The sequence below is a fragment of the Triturus cristatus genome, chromosome 2_1 (genome assembly GCF_964204655.1).
Source record: "Triturus cristatus chromosome 2_1, aTriCri1.1, whole genome shotgun sequence".
NCBI lineage: Eukaryota > Metazoa > Chordata > Amphibia > Caudata > Salamandridae > Triturus > Triturus cristatus.
Window position 1 is genome coordinate 424,719,711 of NC_140581.1, and position 20,826 is coordinate 424,740,536.

The 20,826-nt window shown below is 42.1% G+C and overlaps 1 protein-coding gene across 2 annotated transcripts in view; it reads left to right on the top strand.

Moving 5' to 3' along the window:
* ERBIN (erbb2 interacting protein) overlaps positions 1–20,826 on the top strand; it is a 710,320-nt gene that overhangs the window by 235,879 nt on the left and 453,615 nt on the right. For both annotated transcript variants that reach the window (XM_085631853.1, XM_085631862.1), the window contains exon 3: positions 7,077–7,130. The gene's annotated coding sequence lies outside the window, so the exon portion shown is untranslated. The remainder of the gene's footprint in view (positions 1–7,076; positions 7,131–20,826) is intronic.

Sequence of the window (20,826 nt, forward strand, 5' to 3'; positions counted from 1 at the left end):
TTTATCCCCCTTATTTGAAGTAAATGGAGAGCCACAGGCACTATTCCTACCTTTAAATAGTTACAGAGCTCCTGCTCGTCACTAACTTAGGCCATTGCTTCAACAGTTACTTCGTTGATCTGGTAAAATGCCCTTAATTTGACAGTATCCCTTATTAAGTAAAGGCTGCATAGCCTCTGTGGATGCTACCATCTGGATCATTGGACTTTCTGTGATTACGCTGTTTGATTAAAACTCCCAGCTATCTGCCGCCCCTCTGCCTAGGGTGGTGGTGTTTAGATGTCTGTAAGCCTTTGAGAAACCTAAAAGCTTTTTACCAAGCAGCAATGAATTCTACTGCACATGTGGCAACAAACATTCAAGCTTTCAACAAAGTATTGATCGAAGAAGGCTCAGATATGCCATGTTTGGCTATCCTGTTGCAGGGGCGGTGCGTCAATTGGGGCGCTGGGGTGTTGCCCCACTAACCGCATGGTCCCAGTCGCGCAAGCGGCAAGCAACTAGAAGTAGTTCAGATAATGAATAATAAGTTAACTACTAGTCGCTCGCCGATCGTCGCTCCGCTCGCAGTCGGCATTGGCAGTCTCAGGCAATCAGCCGCTGAAGGGGGAGGGGGCGGGGCTGGCTGCGGCAGCAAGGGTTGAGTGACAGGCTAACAGCAGCGCTTGAAATAGTGTGCGCATCCTTGATTTTGGGCTGGTCATTTTTATGACCAGCCCGAACTTGCGCACTCCATGCCAGCCACCTACAACCATGGGAGAGCGAGGGGGGACCAGAGGCCGAGGGTTGCTTCATGCAGCCGCCCCTGGTCTCCTAATGGGCGGGCCGTCTCCATGCCCTAACCAATCCTGGTGCTGCTAATGCAGCATCTGGATTGGCTGCATGAGGGTTGTTGTGCAGAAGGCGGGACTGGCCCAGGAACAGAAGCAGAGGCGGCGCGGAGCTGCAGAGGCAGCGCGGACTGGTCACGGTCAGGTAAGTTATTTGATTTTTTATTAAAACTCCCCCAGTCGGCCCCCACCCCCGCGACTCGAGTATTGCGTGCCGCGACTGAGGTACAGCCTATATGCCCTGCAGGCCTAGTGGCAGCAGGACTGGACTGGAGGTGTTGAAGTTCTGGCCTGATAGCCATAGGCGAGACTGTGCAGGCCTGCGCCCAGTCCGTGCTTGCTTAGCCAAGTCCTTTATTCTTTAATCCGAGCGATTAATCGCTCGGATGACAGAATAAAGGACTTCTAAGAAGGAGCGAAGGCTCGTCGTTAACAGGGCTGGCAGCCTCGTCAAAGGGCTGCCCTGCTGCCCGAATCATGTGTGACTTTGGATTTGATGTGGTACTTAACAGTTAACATATTTAATTTTTCTGGAGTTAGTTCTGTAACACGCAGCATTTGCCCTTTTGTTCCTTCGCGGCACAAAATCACCAAGAACATAACTGTTTGGTCTGGTCAGGTGAAAAAGCAGACGGGGGAGATTGCGTCCAATCAGGTAGTAGCAGGGTATAAAAGTTTTAAACATTTGTGATTATTAAAGACGATGCCTGAGCCACATTCGAGTGCCGTAGTTTGTGTGTAACAACATTATTAAATTAATCTCTTTCTAATTCCCTCATCAGACCCATTCAGACTAGAGTTCCTCATGAAGTAACTGTGTCTCGTAATTTTCTGTCTGCTGCAGTAGCGCATGCATTCCGATATCTGTCAATAAACTATCACTTGACCTATTTTTGAGAGTGTTGACTAAGAGGTTTAAAGGCTGGCAGTTTTAAATGTTGAGATTTGTTGGTGGTGTGGTAGGTCTGCACATACTGGAAATGCTTGGAGGGACATGCAACATCTACTGCTTGTCCTCATTTACCTACAGTGGAAGAAATCAAAGGGTGCTGATAAAAATGAATGTCGGGGGAGGAGGGACAGGCAATCGCCATTTCTCTCTGTGTTAGAAGGGCACACGTGGGGAAGCGGCAGCGCCGTGTACTGACGGTGTCTTGGAGTGACAGGGTTTGTAGACAGTGCCATGAAGAACAAAATGATGTCTTTTGACGGACTCTCGTTCATTGAGATCTTGCTGAGGGAAGTGCGGGTTCAAAGCGCAAGTTTTCACATCTCTGAAAATAACTGTCGAGCTCTGAGCTGCTTCCTGTTCAAGGTGGCGAGCTAACCAATCTTCCTCGACGCCATCATCACGTTTATCTTGCATTTCTGCTGTGAGAAGTTGGTTTCAGAATCTCTTAATTGATGGGTGTAGTAATGTGAGTAGCTTCAGTCAGCGCGAGGCATGCCTGTGTGTAAGCAGTGCCAGTAGACAGGGTGAGTTAGGTTTCCCAGGCATGTAAATTCAGGTTCAGTTCATGTTGGCTCCAGAGGCGGTCTCAGTACAGGGTTCAATCTCTTTATTGATCTCTTTATTGACGTCTTAACTACACGTTCACAATTGCTTTCTTAACTTTCTTGCTTTCTAATCTTTGAAAACAAAGTGTGCAAAGGGTGTATTTTTAAGCAGAATTTTCTCAGGGAAGAACCCCCCCCAAATTCCCTGTATGGCAATCTGGTTTGTTCGCTATGCTCGCTCACCACAGGGCACTAAACCCATTTTACATGTTTACTTAATCTTGCATTCCACACAAGTTAGCTATTTTATAATGTTGTTTATCTGGATTTGTTTTTGTGCATACTTTGAGGCTTGAGCCATGCCAGGTGTTTACGAGGGGCTTTGATTGAGCACGCAGGCACTAAGGCTAAAGCCAAACGAAGTGCCTGTCAGTGGGTTGGCCTCTCTGCAGAGCACACAGAACAATGTTTGTGTATTCCATTTGCAACTGAAATTCTGTGGAAATGTGCGTGAATGAGTGTGAAGGGGCTACACTGATGTCAAAATATTTGCAAGGCAAAAGTAAGAGAAATTAAGGTGCTTATATTTGAGGGAGTGCAGTGCATGTTGGGGGCCCTTAAGTGACAAATTTGAGCAAGTGCATTCGGGAAAGATTAAAAGAGCATGCTGAAGAGGAAACAGAGGGGGTTGAAGATGTGCAGATGGACAAGCTATGCAGAGAAAAAGAGGATACATATCTAACATAAAGTACACATAATTGAATGCCAAAACTCTTTCCACAGGCCTCCATGCTATTTAATTCACAGACTCACTATTTCAGAAGTTCAGAATTTAAACATTTTCAATGTTAATTATTTATGAGAAATCGTTGTTACTCATTATCTTAAACAGCTAACACCCAGTGACAAAGCCAATCATACTGACAGGCTTTAGGCGTATGTCAGTTGCTGTGCCCTTTATCTGGATAAAATTACATCTCAGAGAGAAACCAAAATACCAGTCCGATGGCACACTATGGGAATCACAGAAATGTATTTGGCATGTACCTTTATAGGGAGCACCCACTTTTTTCATCTCACTTAAAGACCTGTCTGCACATATTTCTAGATGACTGGTTACAGCCAGCAGCTGTGGGTGCTTCCCGAAGGCTGGTTAGAGCATATTTTTCAAAAGTTAATGCTGCATGCAGTGCAAGACACTGGGCAAGCATACATTTTAAAGGGCTAAAGTTGTCATGCAGAACAATTTACATATTACAGTAACTGTTGAGCAAATTAATGCAAGAAGATACGGGGCAGTTTTTAATGTGTTTAATATTTCAAGACTATACATTCCCACTGCTCAATAAGCCTTACTTTATCGCTGCATTCATTTGCTTTAAAATGCACTATTTGCCAATCTTTTTAAAATTTCTTTCTCAGGAGAGGGACTCTCTCTAGACCCCAGGTTTGTCCATTGAACTTGTTCACGTCGCTAACTAGTGTTTTCTATTGGAAAGGGTAGAGCCAAAGCAGTCTTGATTAGTACCCTAGCCGTCTTCAGAAGTCACTTTCTTGGCAACCCAGAAATTCTCTGAAATAATGTAGGATTTTTCTTTTATGAATGCCTAGAACTGAATTTTTAGTCCATTTATCACAGAAATAGTGCTGAAAATCGCACCAAAAAGATGCCAATTTGTAAAAAATTTCTTCACGGCGGTTCCTGATGGCAGTAAGGGGGGTTCCCGAACTCCCCTTACTGCCGTCGGGCTCACTCGCATACATTGATTCATCCTGCATATGCCTCACCAGTTTCAAATTCCACCAGCCGCCACTGTCCTGTTGCTCGCAACAGCTCCTTTCACCATAACATTTCACAAACTGACATCCAACAGAACACCTCAGAAAGACTTCCTAACACATCCAATTCAACCTGATATACCAAAGAGTTCAGCTATTGTGGTATCCAACAGGAGGTACCACATCTGCCTGACCGACCACTACTTTCTACACACCACCTGTGGAACCTGCAGTGACAACAGCGTGGAAAATTAACTCTTTCAGGGCAGCATATACCTATTCCCCCTACAAGATCAAACCCCTTTGCCTTAAGATTGTTGTTTGTCTTTATTGCCCAGTGGTTAGTTTACCAGTTTTTAGAGATAATACTGATTTGAGTAATCTCTGGTCCTTTGTATGTATGTATATGGTATTTCTATAGCGCACACCTAGCCAAATGGCAACAGAGCGCTGTACATTGTCTAAGACGAGCATAAAGTCAACAAGTAATAGAACAGGAAGCTAGCTGTGGATGGTTAATAGATTGTGACTGGGTGTTCTTTAAAGAGGTGAATTTTTAACTCTTTCCTAAATTGGAGATGAGTTGGGGTTGTTCTGATGGGTGCATGGATGTTGCTTCTGGTCATGTGTGCAGAGAAGGAAAGGCCTGAGATCTTTTTAAAAAAATGTTTTACACGTTTAGTCTGCAATCTGGTGGTGTCATGGCTGCGGGTGTGCCAAGAACCACCAGAGATGGCGAGTTTGTCTGCACGCGAGGGTGCTGCTTTGGATGACTTTGTAAACGATCAAGTTGGTTTTGAAGATGGTGCTTTTGTTTTGAAGAAGCCTCCATTAAATATTTTCTTGGTTCTTACTGTAGTAATAGGAATGAAGTTAAGTTTTATCTACTATAAATTTGACATACATTTTAAAATAGAAGCAACAAATGTATGCAAGCGTCTGCTGTTTGTCACTTTATACATCTGTTAGACTTTAGTTCTTAATAATATTTACCTTAGTTGCGTGTCTCTACAGCTGCTGTTGTCTCTGCTATGACCACTATAGGCCCCATGATTATCAAATCTCAAGGTTTGTTTCGATTCCTCGTACTTCAACTTAAACAGTAACCAGTAGAGTTCATTTGTAATGTTTGTTTGACTGTTGAAGCTTAGTCTTTGCAAGCACCTGCAAAGTCTGCCATGTTCCTGCATTACTCATGATGACTTGTGCAGTTCTGCAGGTGAGGGGACTTATGATTGGCAGACCTGACTCTACCTGGCCACCAAGCATGCTAAGGGCGTCCAGAGGTATCTGGGAGTTTGCTATTCATTGCTACCGCTAAAGCTTTCAAAATGATATAGCACATAGTCAACCAACTTTGAGAATGGCTACTGTGCAGTACTTCTGTTCTCTTGTTTCTCAAGTATTAAATAATATAGGTTTCTTTATTTAGTGCTGTTAGCCAGTATCTTCTCTAACGGGGTTGTAGAGACACGTCCTGGTACTTCGACAATAGCTTATGAAAGTAACTCCGTGTATCATGATTCTACACAGAAATTAATATTATTTTTTTCCCGTTCATGAAGGAGACCCTACTCCTCCATGCTAAGAAGTGAGCAGCTGATGTCAGCCCCCTTCCCCCCCCCCCCCCGCCCCCTCACCGCCTGGACGAAGGCTTCAGTGAGCTTCTAAGTAGGGGTGAGGGAAGAGGTGTTAGAGAGGGGTGGCTGCCAGACCCTTTTTGGTGTTAAACTGTGGTATTTTCTTCTCGTCAACATGCCTAGCTTTCCGTTGGTTGTTACTCACAAACATTTTTGCAGTAGTCAGTTTGATATGCTGTGGTATTCCTGGTAATGAAGCCCACCAGCTGCCTTGAGGCCTCTGGTGCTGTAAGCCACTGAGCTGTCTTGCTGCCTTTTGAACCCTCACCATGGAGCATGCTCACACAGCTCTGAAGTAGAGGGTCAAAATCGTCATTCAGTTTATGCACTTCACCGGAAAGTTATGGTGGGCCAGTATTTACATAGTACATGAACCTGACAGAATGAGAGATATCCTAATATGCCATTTATAGTAAGTGTAAATAAACGAGGTTACCCATACCAACTTTAGCAGCACTCTATGCCACCCTCACGTTCACCTTGCCAGAGCTTGTGATCTGTAGCAGACAGCACCGATGTCAAAGCCGAGCCGAGCCTGCGGCACAGCTACATTTCACAGAGCGAGGGATTGCTAACTGAATAATTCTCCCTGATGACTTTACAGTCTTAAGGACCAAGCTCGCGCATTCTTTACTCAAGACATTTCCTGTCGTCACAGAGCGAGGAATGTGGAAGCTGCAGGGTGCACAACCAAAACACAAGATGACTGCTTAAATAAAACTTGCATTTAAAACAGCCATTGAGGCCTTGTTTTCCTCTTTATAGGTTTATTCGTGCACTTGCTCCTGTTTTGTTCTCACTGGCGCCGATGCAATCGAATATTCACTTCATTTTTGGGTAGAGCTGTTTAATGTCTCGTGTCTCGCGCGCAGCTGCTGGCTACTTTCGCGTGCAAGTACGAGCTCTCGTAATACAGGCCAGGCATGCGGTTTGCTGAGAAATGTAATGCGATATTGTGCAGTATTTTATTTTGTGACAACCTTGGTCCGGGATAAGAGAATGGCTGCACATTCCCCTGCATAATGTAAGAAACATAGGGGATGATCTGACGTTTTATGCGGTTAGCAGAATATGCCCCCACTGTGCCATATTGCCGTCCCGAGAGGTGTGTAGGAATGCAGCCACTCCGCCTGGTCATACAGTAAGGGCTGAGAGGAAAGATTAGCATTTGATTTCGTTTGGCATGCCGAAGAACCCGCTCTGTGTCGTTATCCATAACCGGTGTCATTGAATGGAGCTTCGATTTCATTACCATCCCCCCGACGTTCATTGTGTTGCGCAGCCACCTTCTTCCAGCGCCGTCTAAAATTGCATTTTTCTCTCTCCACAGAATGTTGGCTTTGAGAGCCCAGAGAAGCAGCAGGGAGGAAAACGTGACCCGCTGGTGAGTTCGTAGCGCGTCCTGCGTGCGCTGCGTGCGCTGCGTGCATGCATGTTGTAGGTGCTGCTTTCGTTTTCCCTCAGGTATCAGTTGTGTTCAGTGGCTTGTGCAACAGGAAACCCCAAGCTGGTAATGTTTTCCACTGTGATCTCACGCAAGACAGTAAAGATAGGTAGATTCCACTGCCTCGCCAGCCAAGCTACGAGGATTATGCAAGTGGAAAAAGAAATGTGTGCACTATTTGAAGATCGCACATAATTCGTTTTTAGGTATTTCAAAAATAGTTTATAAGCTCACTGAAAAAAAATCTCTTTTAACGGAAGGTTATTGTTTAAGAACGTAGAAGGGAAACGAATATTAAAACAGTCTCTTTTCCTCCGGTGGAAGGATGACCTGGCTTTGAATTAAAAACTAAGACTCCACAGAAATTCACCTCTTACGGCTAGCAGCACAACCAAAACTCACCCCAGCTCCGCTCATCATCTTACACATTATGTTGTAGATATCACACATGGCTTGACATTTATAAATTCCGAATTCTTCCATGTTCATTGGGGTTTGAGCACTGGGCAGCCATGCAGCCAAGCACTGTGTGGGCATAGCCACTGAGCGCAGCCTTCCCCCGGGCCCAGCAGGGGTTGAGCACTGGGCATGGCCTTCCGTAAGCCTCTGTGCCCTCCGCAGTTCCTCTGGTTTGGACGCAGGGTCTCAGTCTGGTCCTCCTTGAGGGCGTAACCCACAGAGAACAGCTTTCAGCCAGAAACAGTAGTGGTTGACCATAGGGTGGTCCTTTGCCGACATAACCCCCTACACTCAAGGTTCACTGTGTAAAGAGGAGTGGGTGTTGTGCCCCCATGCTCTCCTAGTTAGATTGCACGGTAGAGAATAGTTGCTAAGCGCTGTGTCTACTTTCCATGGTCGTGGGATTGGGCACTAGTCCTATCCGTCTACAATGATATTTTTTTTAAAAATGCAAATCCGCTGCCCACCTCATGTGCAGTTTGCAATTACCTTGTTGGGACTTTATGAAAAAGCAATGAAGTTCATAAAATACCACCAAATGATGCCAAATACTCTGTCTACTTTGGTGAGCTTTTCTCTGTAGATATTGAGTTTTTTTTTTTTAGCAAAAAAATATTCCTATGATGTGTTGAGTTTGGGCCAGTGTAAGTCTGTCCCTGCTTAACTATTCTAACGTGTTTCTGTTCTTTGGTGACTTCATCTTTTTAAGTGTTGTCTGCACTCGTTGAAACATTAATTATAGTTTCAGACTTTATTTACGTCAGTCAAATTCTTCATTGCTGCGTTTTCTAACAGTGGCTTTAAAGAGCACTAGGGGAAACTATTGGAGTGTATTCTTGAAAAAATGAACTGCTTGGCCGAAAGTAGCTAGATCCATCTTATATCCCTGTGTTGCGAAATGGTGTTTTGCATTGACAAGTACATTGGTTAAGGTTTGTTCAGGTGTTCCATCACACAAAGTGGGCTTTTAGTTTTTAGTTTTCAAATACTTTGAGACATTCAAGTCCATTTAAGAACAACAACAAAAAAAAATACGAAGTATACAAGCATAAAAGACTGTTTGATTATAACATTTGAGCAAGTAAACAACAACACATGTGCTTTGTACTAGCTTTGCTGACTATTTCACGTCACTACATACATATATTGTCCAAATTCGCATTTATAATGGATTTATGCTTGTCAAATTTTGCAGATACACCTTAGAACACCCTGCACACATCTAAATTATAGATTAAGCCATACATTGTGTAAAGTTTAAGTTTCAAATACGTGGGCAGTTTTTTAGGATTACATGTTTTTGTTGCAATTTTCAGGAAACCAGTATCTCCCCTGCAATCGATGGCCGATGAGGAAAGCTTTCTGCCATGGTTTTGTACCTCGTTCGAATTAATACTCCAACCTCTGGTGCACTCCCCCTTCCCGAAACCCGGAGACACCCCATAGCTGCAATCATTCGACCTTTCCCATTTCTTAGCCATTAAGTACTCTTATATGCTCATTCTCTCCACATCCAAATCTATCCCTGTCTGCTCAACTGTGAAATTTCGGTGGGGATGATCTTAAGCACTTCAAGAAATTTGAGACGTGTGATCTCCCTAAAGCCCAAAGGGAAGTAAGTATGGAATGGTAGAACAAAGTCCTGTGCACACGTATACAGATAGTGGTTTTCATGTCAAAACCAAAGACAGAGATTTCTTTTAGATGAAATTACGAACATCGACATCAGAAGTATCTTAGATGGGGATTTAATATCAATCCAGATCAATACCAAGTGAACAAACCAGCTGACACGTGTTTCGTCACAACGCTCCACTAGCCCAGACAGGACTCGTGAATCCTACAACCAGGATTCTGGAACATAGATTCATTCCTATAGACGCATCCGTCTTTTTGCGTTTACGTCCCTTAACTTGTGGACGTAGGGAAAGGTTGTTTGCCTATTCCCGCCTGTTTCTATTTTGATTAACCCGTGCCGCACACCGGGTCGGAATTCTCACCGGTACCGCGATCCACCATGATTCTGCCACACATACAGCCCTGAAGAGTCACAATTGTACCACGTTGTGACGAAAGACGTGTGGCTGGTTTGTTCACTTGGTATTCATCTGGATTGGTATTAAATCCCCATCTAAGATACTTCTGATGTCGATGTTCGTAATTTCATCTAACAGAAATCTGTGTCTTTGGTTTTGACACGAAAACCACTATCTGTATACGTGTGCACAGGACTTTGTTCTATATTTACTGTGTAGTCCTTTACCTACACATTTGCAGGGGTTTTTCACTTGGGTTTGTTCCCCTGACGTGTTCTGCACCGTGCATTTTTATCTTCATCACACACTTCTAGCGTACATGCCAGAGTGCCATTGCTTCCTGTTCTCAATCTAAATCCTTCACCAATACGAATACTAAGTATGGAATGGTGCCTAATCTGTGTCAAGTCAAAGAGCTTTAGTCTGGTAAAAGAGTCCATAAAAGACACATTTATATAACAAGAGAAAAGTAATCTAACAATAAATATATATCACAGAATCCAATGAACAAATTAGGTTAAAAATAAATAAAAACGAATTTAAACATCATAAAATCTCAGTGCTAAAATACATCAAGAAAAGTAAGCTGGAACGTTTCTCTGGGAGCCATGCAACCAATGTATATTTGTCAGCGAAAGTAGCTAATATTGTATATACATTTTATATAAATAAGCACGGCTTGCTGTGTAGTCTAAAGATTAATTACTTTAGAGGTAATAAAACGTATTGCCTAGTACCCGAGAATGGTATACAAGGTGGCTAAAGTGCAGGATGAATTGTGTGGGAGGCCAATTCATGGGCATGCAACTAGACTTGATGTGTGCATGACTAATTCTAGTAGGGCAACCATAAAGTGCAAGGTGCCTAAAATCCCATGTGGCAGTTATTATGCTAATTAACCTTTCATATGAATTTATTGTGTTCAAAAGGAAAAGACGGGCAAGAATAAAGTAGAAATTCCCCAGAACAAAAACCTCTAATTAGGGTCCGCTATGGTGATGTGAAATAAAGAGATTAGCCTGCTAGTTCAGTTTCCAAAAGTGAACAGTAAGGGCCTTATTACGAGTACGGCAGACCTAGGACCACCGTACTCATGGTGGCGGCCCTACCTCCACGGTCTGCCCACCGTATTACAATTGCGGTGGTCGGATTGCCAGCAGCCCGCTACAACACTGCTGGCACCTTCAGGATCCCGGATCTGGCGGTGTGTGAAGTGGGGAGGAATTTAGGTGGTGTCTATCCCTGCACCGCCTCTATATAACGACTTGCCCTTCCGCAAGCCTTTTCATGGCAGTGATCCTGCCATGAAAAAGCTGGCAGAAGGGCAAGGAGGGGTCCCCCAACAGGGTCCAAGTGCAAAACTGCCCATGGGGGTGGGTGCAGGTGCTCAAGATGTGCCCCCCCACAAGTGCATGATCGTGCGTGTACTGTGTGGCATGCACAACATAGTGCATGCCACACTGTGCACAGATGAGCAGTATGCACTGTCACAGCGGCGATATGCTGTGTAGGCTCTTGGTGAGACTGCCAATGCACCGCTCGCCCTGGATTGAAGTCGTAATCTAGCAGGCAGCTGCACCACTTGCTTGGTGGTCTTTCTGGGACTGTCATGTTGGCGGTCCTAGACACAGACCGCTAAACTCATAATAAGCCCCTTAGGCTATGAGAATCCATAAGTTACCCAAGATGGGAGAAGTTTGTTACATACGGTTCGTGTGTTTCCTAATGCAAATTGCTCTCCATGTAAAGGAGGCTACTTGGAAACACATGTTTGAGTCCCCCAAGGACCAAAAAGTAAAATGGCTTCCTGATGTTTGCTATAAATAGAGGCTTAAGATCACATTTTCAAATATCGAAAGAAAAAGCGCAAAATATAATAAGTGCAAAGTGGATTGGGAGGATCTCCCATCACACAAACATTTTACTGTACCCTCCAGCCATTGCTTCATTTTAGGGAAGGCCACCAGTACATGGGCTGTGTCCAGGGGTAATCGCGTCAGGACAAAGTGGTGTTGGATAAGATGTAATTAGCAAGTACTTCTGTAGCCCCTTATTTGGTGTCACGGAGAGATATGCAGCTACAGTGGGCCCAAGGGAGACAGCATGCCTGACAACAGAGATTTTGTTAAGTAGCATAAGCTTCAGTTCCCTCTTACTGAAATGTGATATACTGGCTGGACTATCTAGAGACAGAGGGCCATTGAGCTGAGCAAACTCTCTGGAAGTGCGCGAGAGCCATAGAATTCTCAACTCCTTAGCCAGTCTTAAGCAATCTAATATGATTGTTTTTGTGAACCCGGTCTCCACTTTGTAACAAATAGAATGCCACAACTGTACAGGTTTCGTCTATAAAAGGTCTTCCAGGTGCGGCAGTCCCAACTCCCTATGTACTATAACCACTGGTGTGGATTGTGGAACAGCGAGACTTAGCAAAAGAAAATGTTCTCTTGAGTTTGGGGAGTAGTATGTTTGGCATACACACAGAGCCCACTACAGTAAGACGCTACTGATGTAAATTTAACACTATAGATTGAAACAGTTTTCCTGATTGGTTTACAACCCAACCTGGAGGCAAACCTAAAAATGCCCACACCATTTGTAGCCTGTTACCTTCTATGTGCTTAATCCAGGAACCGCTAGAAATGAAGAGCATGTCCAGATAGGAGAACAATGTGGCCCTCTTGATTTGCGTGCCATTGATGTAGTGACTTCATGATTTATACGTGCCCTCTCCACAGATCATTGTATACATTTTCTTCAGGTTTATTTGAAGTTCTCTCACCTCCTCACATTCAGAGAAGCTGTTCATTAAACATTGCAGGCCGTTAGCTGTCCTAGACAGTAGGACAGCATTGTCCACTTAGAGGAGGACCAGAACTGCCCTTCAATCTACGCGTGGTAGCTCAGTGGCCACGCCCTGGAGCAGTCTGTCCTCTCTAATTATATACAAGGAGAACAGAAAGATGCCAACACATACTCCTGCCTAACTCATCTCTGAATATTATATGGTGGTGCACTTTCCCCTTTAGGTCTGAAGTGCGCCCTTCCTAGTAGGTTCTTATATAGCGGAGATCATAAGATCACCATTTCTGTTAGTATACCCATAGAGGACAAGGTCTGCCACAAAATTGTGTGATTTGCCAAATCAAAAGCACTTGACAAGCCAAGAAAACATAAAAGTAGATTGCTGGGCTTGGCCCTGTGGGTATTTCGCTATGAGAAGGTCCAGGTAGACACATTGTTCAACCATTCTCAAACCCCTCCTAAACCCGTATTGTCAGCACACTGTTGGCCTCAGTCCAATCTTCTAACCTTTCCAAGATTACTCAACCCAGAATCTTGGCAGAGAAGTCTAGGCGGTAAATGGGGTGGTAGCATTTGAAGTCACCTTTGGAGCCCTTTTTAGAAAACGTGATTGCCAATGACTCTGCCCCGCTTGTAGGAATATGTCAATTTGCTGCCCCATCTAGTACTTGTGTCAGGATCAGTGCCCATAAGTTAGGCAAATGTTTATACATATAAACAGCACAGAAATCCTTGGGTCTAAAATAGTGAGATAAACAGTCAGAGATACTGGAAAATAAAACACAAAAACTGTGGGATAATCCCTTTCAGGACGTAATCCTTCACCCACCCAAAGGTGGCATGCTTCATCCTCTAGGATTCCACTCCTGGTGAAAAACCCTAGTTCAATAAACAGGTCTATAAACTCTCCCTTGGACCCTCCTTTATCCCTTTTTTCATGAATCAAATGTTTATACACGTCAACCAGGACACGATCGAGTCCTGCAGCTTTCCCTCTAGCACTCTTCTCAGTGGCCCTTGTGACTTCATCTAAAGTGAGCTCAAAAGGCTTGTACTCAGTATTAGTTGGGCCCAGTTGAGTTAAATTCTTACCTGCGGGATCTAATGTGGGTGGAGAACTAAAAATGCTTGAAAAATGACCGACCCATGCATGCATTGATACCGGCAAGGCAAGATATGGGGCTGTGTTTTTCTCAGAAAAGGCTGAGTTTTCCAAAACAAGATACAGTTATTGGTGGGGGGGCCTCCTCCAACTTAGACCAAACCTCCTCCTGTAGATCCTTTTTCCTAGCAAATAGCAACTCCTTATATTGTTTCCATGTAAACCGCTACTAAAAGATGATGTCTAGGAGATGCATTAAGGGCTAGATATAGCTTTTTTGATGCTTTTGAGCAGGCTTGGCCAAACCAGCCCTGCTAGGAATGCATGCAAAGCCTAGATCCTCAAGAAAGTAAGGCATTAACAGAGGTAGTAATGTTTAAAAACTGTATGGATGGCCCAATCTTTGCCAAAACGAGACCCCCTTTGTTCTAACATCACAGTTAATTTCTCCATTCCTAATACTTTTCACACTGTAAGTCACCACTCTCTCATCTCTTGTATGTGTCATTCCCCAACTGTGCAGCAATTGGAACCACTTGCCTCTCTGGGAATGGAACAGGAATGTTTTCCCATTAGGGATCCCAAGTAAAATATATGTAGAAAATCTGCATATTGCAGTTTAATCATAGTGTCAATTCCGTCTAGGACATCCAAGAAGAATTTCCTATATTTTGATGAAATCCCAAATTATAGGTAACAGTGTGCTTCTATTCCCGCAGTCTCTTCAGCATTTGTTAGGCAATGCAAGTCCCACCTCTGCAGTTTATCTTGTATGTAATACCGGTGGTATACTAGTTTGGTCATGGGCTCCTAATACTTGGTGCTTCTGTCTGATGTCTGAGTTCTATGACAGACATCCTCCTACTCCCTATTTTAAATGTTAGTCCTTTTGTTTAAGATTTTATGTTCAGCTTCATATGTAGCATTATTAGTCAGCAGCCCCAAGGTTGGATGCTTGGATTCACGTCCCGATGCTTAATCTAGTAGTATCTAAACCACTATGTGTCGGAAAGTTGTTTAAACAATTTCACCCTTTTGTCATTGAAAGGCTTGCCTATCCTCTGGCATCCGGGCCTCTCCTATTCTGCAAACCCTTCTTTTGTGGCTATACAAGTTTCCATGGAACGTGGTAAGTGAGGAGGGGATGGAAGTCAACCCTCCCACTCAACCGAGGCAGTTCCACACCATCAGGTCACCGATATGGAGTACAGACAGCTACTTCAGTGTCTCTTTTGCAACAGTGGTACCTTGCATATCTACGTCCCCGTAAAGGTTTGGTCTCTGCAGCACCTTTGCACATCTTACTCTAGTCTAATCCACTTCAACAGGAACATAAATTAGCTAGTTTGGTAATATTTTGTGACGTTACGCACAGGGAGTCTCTCCCTTTTTGGTGGGTGATAAAGTCTCCTTATACTAGTCTGGAGTTCTCTTCTGCACAAACAAAAATATTATTGACCTTCCGGAGGAACTCTAATAGCCTTTGGGGTGTAGACATGGTGATCGTATGAAACAAGTGCAGTACCTTAGGAAAGGCTATCATCAATTTGCAGTGATGTGGCCTAACCTTGGCAAAGTCCCCTTTTACCATGAGGATATATTTTTTAATGCCATCCCTGGTCGAAGTGGTTTGTAGGTTCATGGCACATTTGGCGAAATGTACTACTGACCATTGAACTGTTTAACTTTTGGCTGGAACTCATGTTGAAAAATACAGTGTATAGAGAATGACTTAAAAAACTCAGTTCCTTAAACTGTGTTCACCAATAATTTTTTCATGTGCAAGCACGATTCTCAAGAGGTTCAAAATTGGTGGACTTTGGCAAAAATAAATTATAAAGTAATAGGCAGAATGTAATTTTTAAATTACATATTGAAATTGCAGTCTAGAACTTTGGGGTAATACACTCATTCACATATACTCTTTCAGGCACAATCTCTCTCACATAAACACACATAAACACATATACACACACATATACACACACATATACACACACACATAAACACACACATAAACACACACACGAGTGTGTGTGTGTGTGTGTGTATATATATATATATAATATATTATATTACATTACAGAGTGGGGGTAGCCACTCTGTTAGAGTTAGGGTTCAGAGAGATCGGAATTCCTCAGGATTTAGTTTACTAATAACTTTGTCACCGTTTGATGAAGCTCCAGGAAATGTTGCAGACCTATTCTATTTTTCTATATTGACTGATGATGCAAAGTTTTGTGGTGTTTAGTTAAGGGGTGCAAATCTTCGAGGAGTACATGACGATGACAAGACGCAATATTAGTGGTTAATCAAAGCACTTGCAAAATAAAAAGGCAGCCATATTGCTTAGACCACACTTTGGGGCTTATTACAATGTCGGTCGGAGTTTTCTCCAACCGACACCGTGGCGGAAACCGGACTGACTGACTGACCTCCGGTTGGCAATCCGGCCACCTAATTAAGATGTTACCGCACATGGTGCAGTCGCCTTACCACATTTCCCTATGGGAGCATGTGTTACGGCTGTAAACTGGCCATGGCACAAGCTCCCATAAGGAAGTGGGAGGTTGTGTTAATCCTTGCACCCCGTGGCAGGCACCTCAAGGTGCCTGGTACAAGGTGCAGGGATCAGCACTGGGAGACACTGCCCCCAACCGGAGGCCGAAAACAGAAGGGGGCCCTGCTAGGGGCTCACAAACATGCTTTCTGACAGGCTTTGCATGTCGGAAAGCCCGGCATGGAAAGCCTGCCGGAAACCATGCATTGTTATCCAGATGGACAACCAAACAGAATAACCAAAAAATCAGGGAAACTATAAAGAAAAAAGCCATGTTTTCAAGTTTAAAAAAAATAAAAAAGACTTAAGAGTCTGTTTCATAGATATGGGTGGACAGGGTGTTCTACAGCTTGGCAGAAGCAACCAAAACCGCCTCCCTAGCTTTCCTTCCAGAATCTGGTAATCATAACTTTTTTGCGGTGAGAGGATTTGAGAGACCTACTAGGTGTGTACCAGTGAAATAGTGCATACAATTGACTGGGGCACTTTTTGTGCAAAGCCAAAAAGACCGTACACAGAGCCTTGAAGGAGATTTGCTTCCTAACCAATAATGCGGGCAGCCACATTCTGTGCAATCTGAAGTTTATTCAGGGAAGAACTGTTAATGTTAAGGTACAATGTGTTACAGTAATCCAGCCGCATGGTGACTCTAGCAGTGATGACTGATTAGTGCAGCTCTGATGGGATATAAGGAAAGATCTAATGGTAAGTAGAGGGAATAACTGATTCAATTTCAAACCTCCTTCAGCAATCCAAGAAACCAAACCCTTACCATCTTGCACAAACACTGACATATGAGAATAAGGAACACGGAGGCAGACAAATATATCAAGAGTTAAATGATTGGCCATGAGGAAAATACATCATCCCAACAACTTAATCGTGAAAGGAGGACAATTATTGGCTTTAATACAATGTGGGCTACTATTTGTAGCACAGTAATACCAAAAACCAACATGAGATAAGAAAAGAAACTAGTCTGCAGCAATGATATTTAACAAGTATTATAAAGGCATTTAAAATGCACATTTCTGGTCACATTACAATGAAAACAAATGGAAAACTAGATAAGAAATACAAATAACTAAAGCTTACTTAACCTCTCTAAAAGCAAATCAACCAGGACAATTTAAACAGTTTGTGAAGAACAAGCTGAACGAATATATGAACATTGTATTATACAGCCACTACACTCAAGAGGCAGTAAAGGGCGATGCTTTAGAACTATATCAGAAGAAGGAAGCCAAAGGAGTGCCTATTAGTGTCTGAGGAAAAACACTAAAAGCAAGATGCTATCCACATTTATTCCCCACTGTAAAAGGTGGACAATACGATGATCATCCAGTCCAAATTTCAGCATGTAAGTTCTGACCTACAAGATTATATTCAGAGGATCCACCCTTTAGGCAAGATATTCCTTCCATTTTCACTCTACTATATGAAAGTGAACTTTCTGTCACTTCTTATGCTTTTGCATATGATATGTAAACTTAAAATGGCTTTACTAATTAAACAGCACAGGACTTTGTTGAAAAGGTGCACGATAAAGATGAAAATCTAGAATCCAACTTGAATAATGTCATGGCATGTCAACACGGGACAGATGAATATCGGTTTCGAAGACTCAGAATTAAATTGTATGCTCAGAAATTTAGGACTACCTACTTAGTTTATTACTTGAAGCTGTGCTGAGTACAGATGGGAAGATTTATATCCATTTCTTCTCAAACCTAATGCTGATATTCCAGACATTACCTGCAAAACACACTCAGGATCATGCCAATGTTTGCTGATTTCAATCACAAATTTCAAACTATGCTTCACTACTTAACCGACAAAAAGAAAAATCCAGTTGGAGAAGTACTTGATTACTTTTGGTAAAAAGAGCATCAAGCAAGAGGCTCACCACAAATTTGTAAGCTTCCCTGGATCAAAGCTGCACCTAAGTTTGTCTGCGACTCTGATGACTCAGATCTAAATTTTATTGAACGTTATCTGACTTGTGACCACCCCAAAAAACAGAAGAAGAAATCATATAAGCAAGTTTTATGCTTTCAATAACACAAATGCGGTAAATACTGCCTAAGAAAATATCGGAGAAAATCTAAATCTTGCTTAAAATGTTGCTTTGTATTCCAAAGACCAATTCTACAGAAAGAAAGAGTCAACAATTTAATATAATCTGGAAGACATGAAGTTACCGGCAGATCACAGAAAACACGTAAATCTTAGAAGACCACAAGCCTCACAACGGATCAGTAACTACATCTGTTAAATTCTACATAAGTGGGATGCTAACATGGATATACAATTTGTTGCAGATAACTCACCAGTGGCTTGATAGTATATATTATATAGGCAAAAAAAACAGATATGAAGAAAGAATGAGAGGATATATCTGCCAATCAATCCTTAAGTAAAAGATTATACAGATTTAGTCTACAAATGCTTTCCCACCTCAACATTTGAAAAAAAAAAACAGCAAAAAACCCTGAATCTGTATTTTAAATCAAAAATAATTGTTTGATGCAAATATAATTATTATGGGGGTACCATGATGCTATTGAGAAACCGCTATTGAAAGCAAAACAATCACACAGATAATGCTGATGTTCATAATGAACTTTCACCTATGACAAAAGTACCACATTACCAAATATTTTAAAAATGATGAATACCAAAATCAACAACATAATATGATTAGACACATACACAAAAAAGCATACAAATTAGATGAAAAAACAAAGGTTTAAGATTAGTGGTATTTAGGAAAACTTCATTTATTATGTCTATAGAAAACCAATTCAAACTACACACACCTTAGAAATTCAAAAGTTTCAGTTATAACTTTATAGTTATAACTTAAAGTTCTAATTTATGCCCCACTCAAACTTATTTTAACTCTCTCACCTCCATACAGAGTGTTGTCAACTCTAGCCAGACTAATTTAACTGTAACTCGACCCTCTACCATGCACAGTCTTCTTATAAATAATATCATTTGATGTGGTATGAGTGTTTTTTTATGAATGCTATGATTTAATATGCTATAAGTGATGTAATATGAAAGGGTGTCAGCAGTGCATGGGGAAGGTGTGAGTGATAGTTAATTTAATCTGGCTAGTGAGCTGGCAACATTGTACGGAGGTGCGCAAGTTATAGTAAGTTTTAGGAGGGGCATAACCTAAAACTGTAAGTTATAAATATAACTTTTGAATTTCTAAGGTTTGTGTAGGTTAAGTTGGTTTTCTATAGAAATAATAAATGAAGTTCTCCTAACTATAACTAATCTTAAATCTGAGTTTTTTGTTGACTCTAAAATGTGTATGTATATATATATATATATATATATATATATGTAGGAAATCCTCCTTTTCATTGTGGTCACCCTTTATTTTTCGCCTTTTGCTGGACCCTTTAATCTTTGTGCACTTTCACCCTGCTAACCAATGGTAAAGTGCCTGTGCGCCCCTTTTAAACATGATTGCATTTCCATAGTCCTATTTGTATATTTAACTTACCAATATGTCCCTCGTGTATATTATAAAATGTACCTTGTGCTTCTAAGTTAAATGTCACTAATGGACTGCAACAACCTACTTTGCCATTCAGTACTGTGACATTGCAAAACATGGCTTCAGGACCATCAGTGTAGCCTGACTGTAGAAGGGCCAAACCTACAATCGACCTGTCAAAATAAATCCTTTTGATGGGTCAAAACCTCAATTTTAAATATTAATAAGTCACCCTATATAGGCCTTTTCTTACATGAGGCAGGGTGCATGGTTTTTACAAGTATGACGTAGGATTTTCATGTTAACATGTCCTTACAGTGACTAGCACCCAAAAGCTATTTGTTACTGTGGTAGGCCTAGCTGTCCTATGTAGAAAACCTGAGTACTGATTAAAAATCCTAATAATGTATCTCTGGAATGGGACTAGCTAGAAAGTATTAAGGAACTATTCTGATTAATTATTAAAATCCAATTCAATGGTGAGATCTGATATGTGATAAATATTAAGGAAAAGTAACATTTCAAATGTTACCTTTTCCATTCCTGATGTTCCTGGAGGCTAAATTTGCATTTGCACTCACTCTACTGCCACCCAGTAATTATCATTAGAATAAGCGTAATAAGGTGTGGAATGCCTCCCAGGAGCAAGCAATGGACTGACCTGAATGGGCAGCGATGTCTCCTCTGAACTTCCCAGAATATGTAGTTTGGGGGACTGTGAGCATAATATTTTACATTACAGCATCAAATCTGCGTGAAATGTCTGCTGGGTTGAAATATAACACTTTTGAGTCACACTTGAAAGGAAGAGAAACAGGGTGCCAAAACTATTCTTGTGTATCCACTGGTTGCTGGACAACCTTGCTTTGTTGTACCAGGCCTCTGTCTCTGAGCTTAGTGTGGGGACAGTGGGTGACCCAAAGTGGAGTTTAGTGTTAAATGTGGAAAAACACGAGAATTATCATAGTACACTGTGTGTGTGTGTGTGTCTGTCTGTCTGTCTGTCTCTGTGTGTGTGTGTCTGTCTTAACAGGTAACCACACTGTATGGTTTTGTACTGCAACCGAGAGCATTCGTTTGGTGTTGTGTGTAGAAATAACCAAAGCTCTGAGATACCAATATAGGAGCCTATTACACATTTCATATTAAGTATTTTTTAT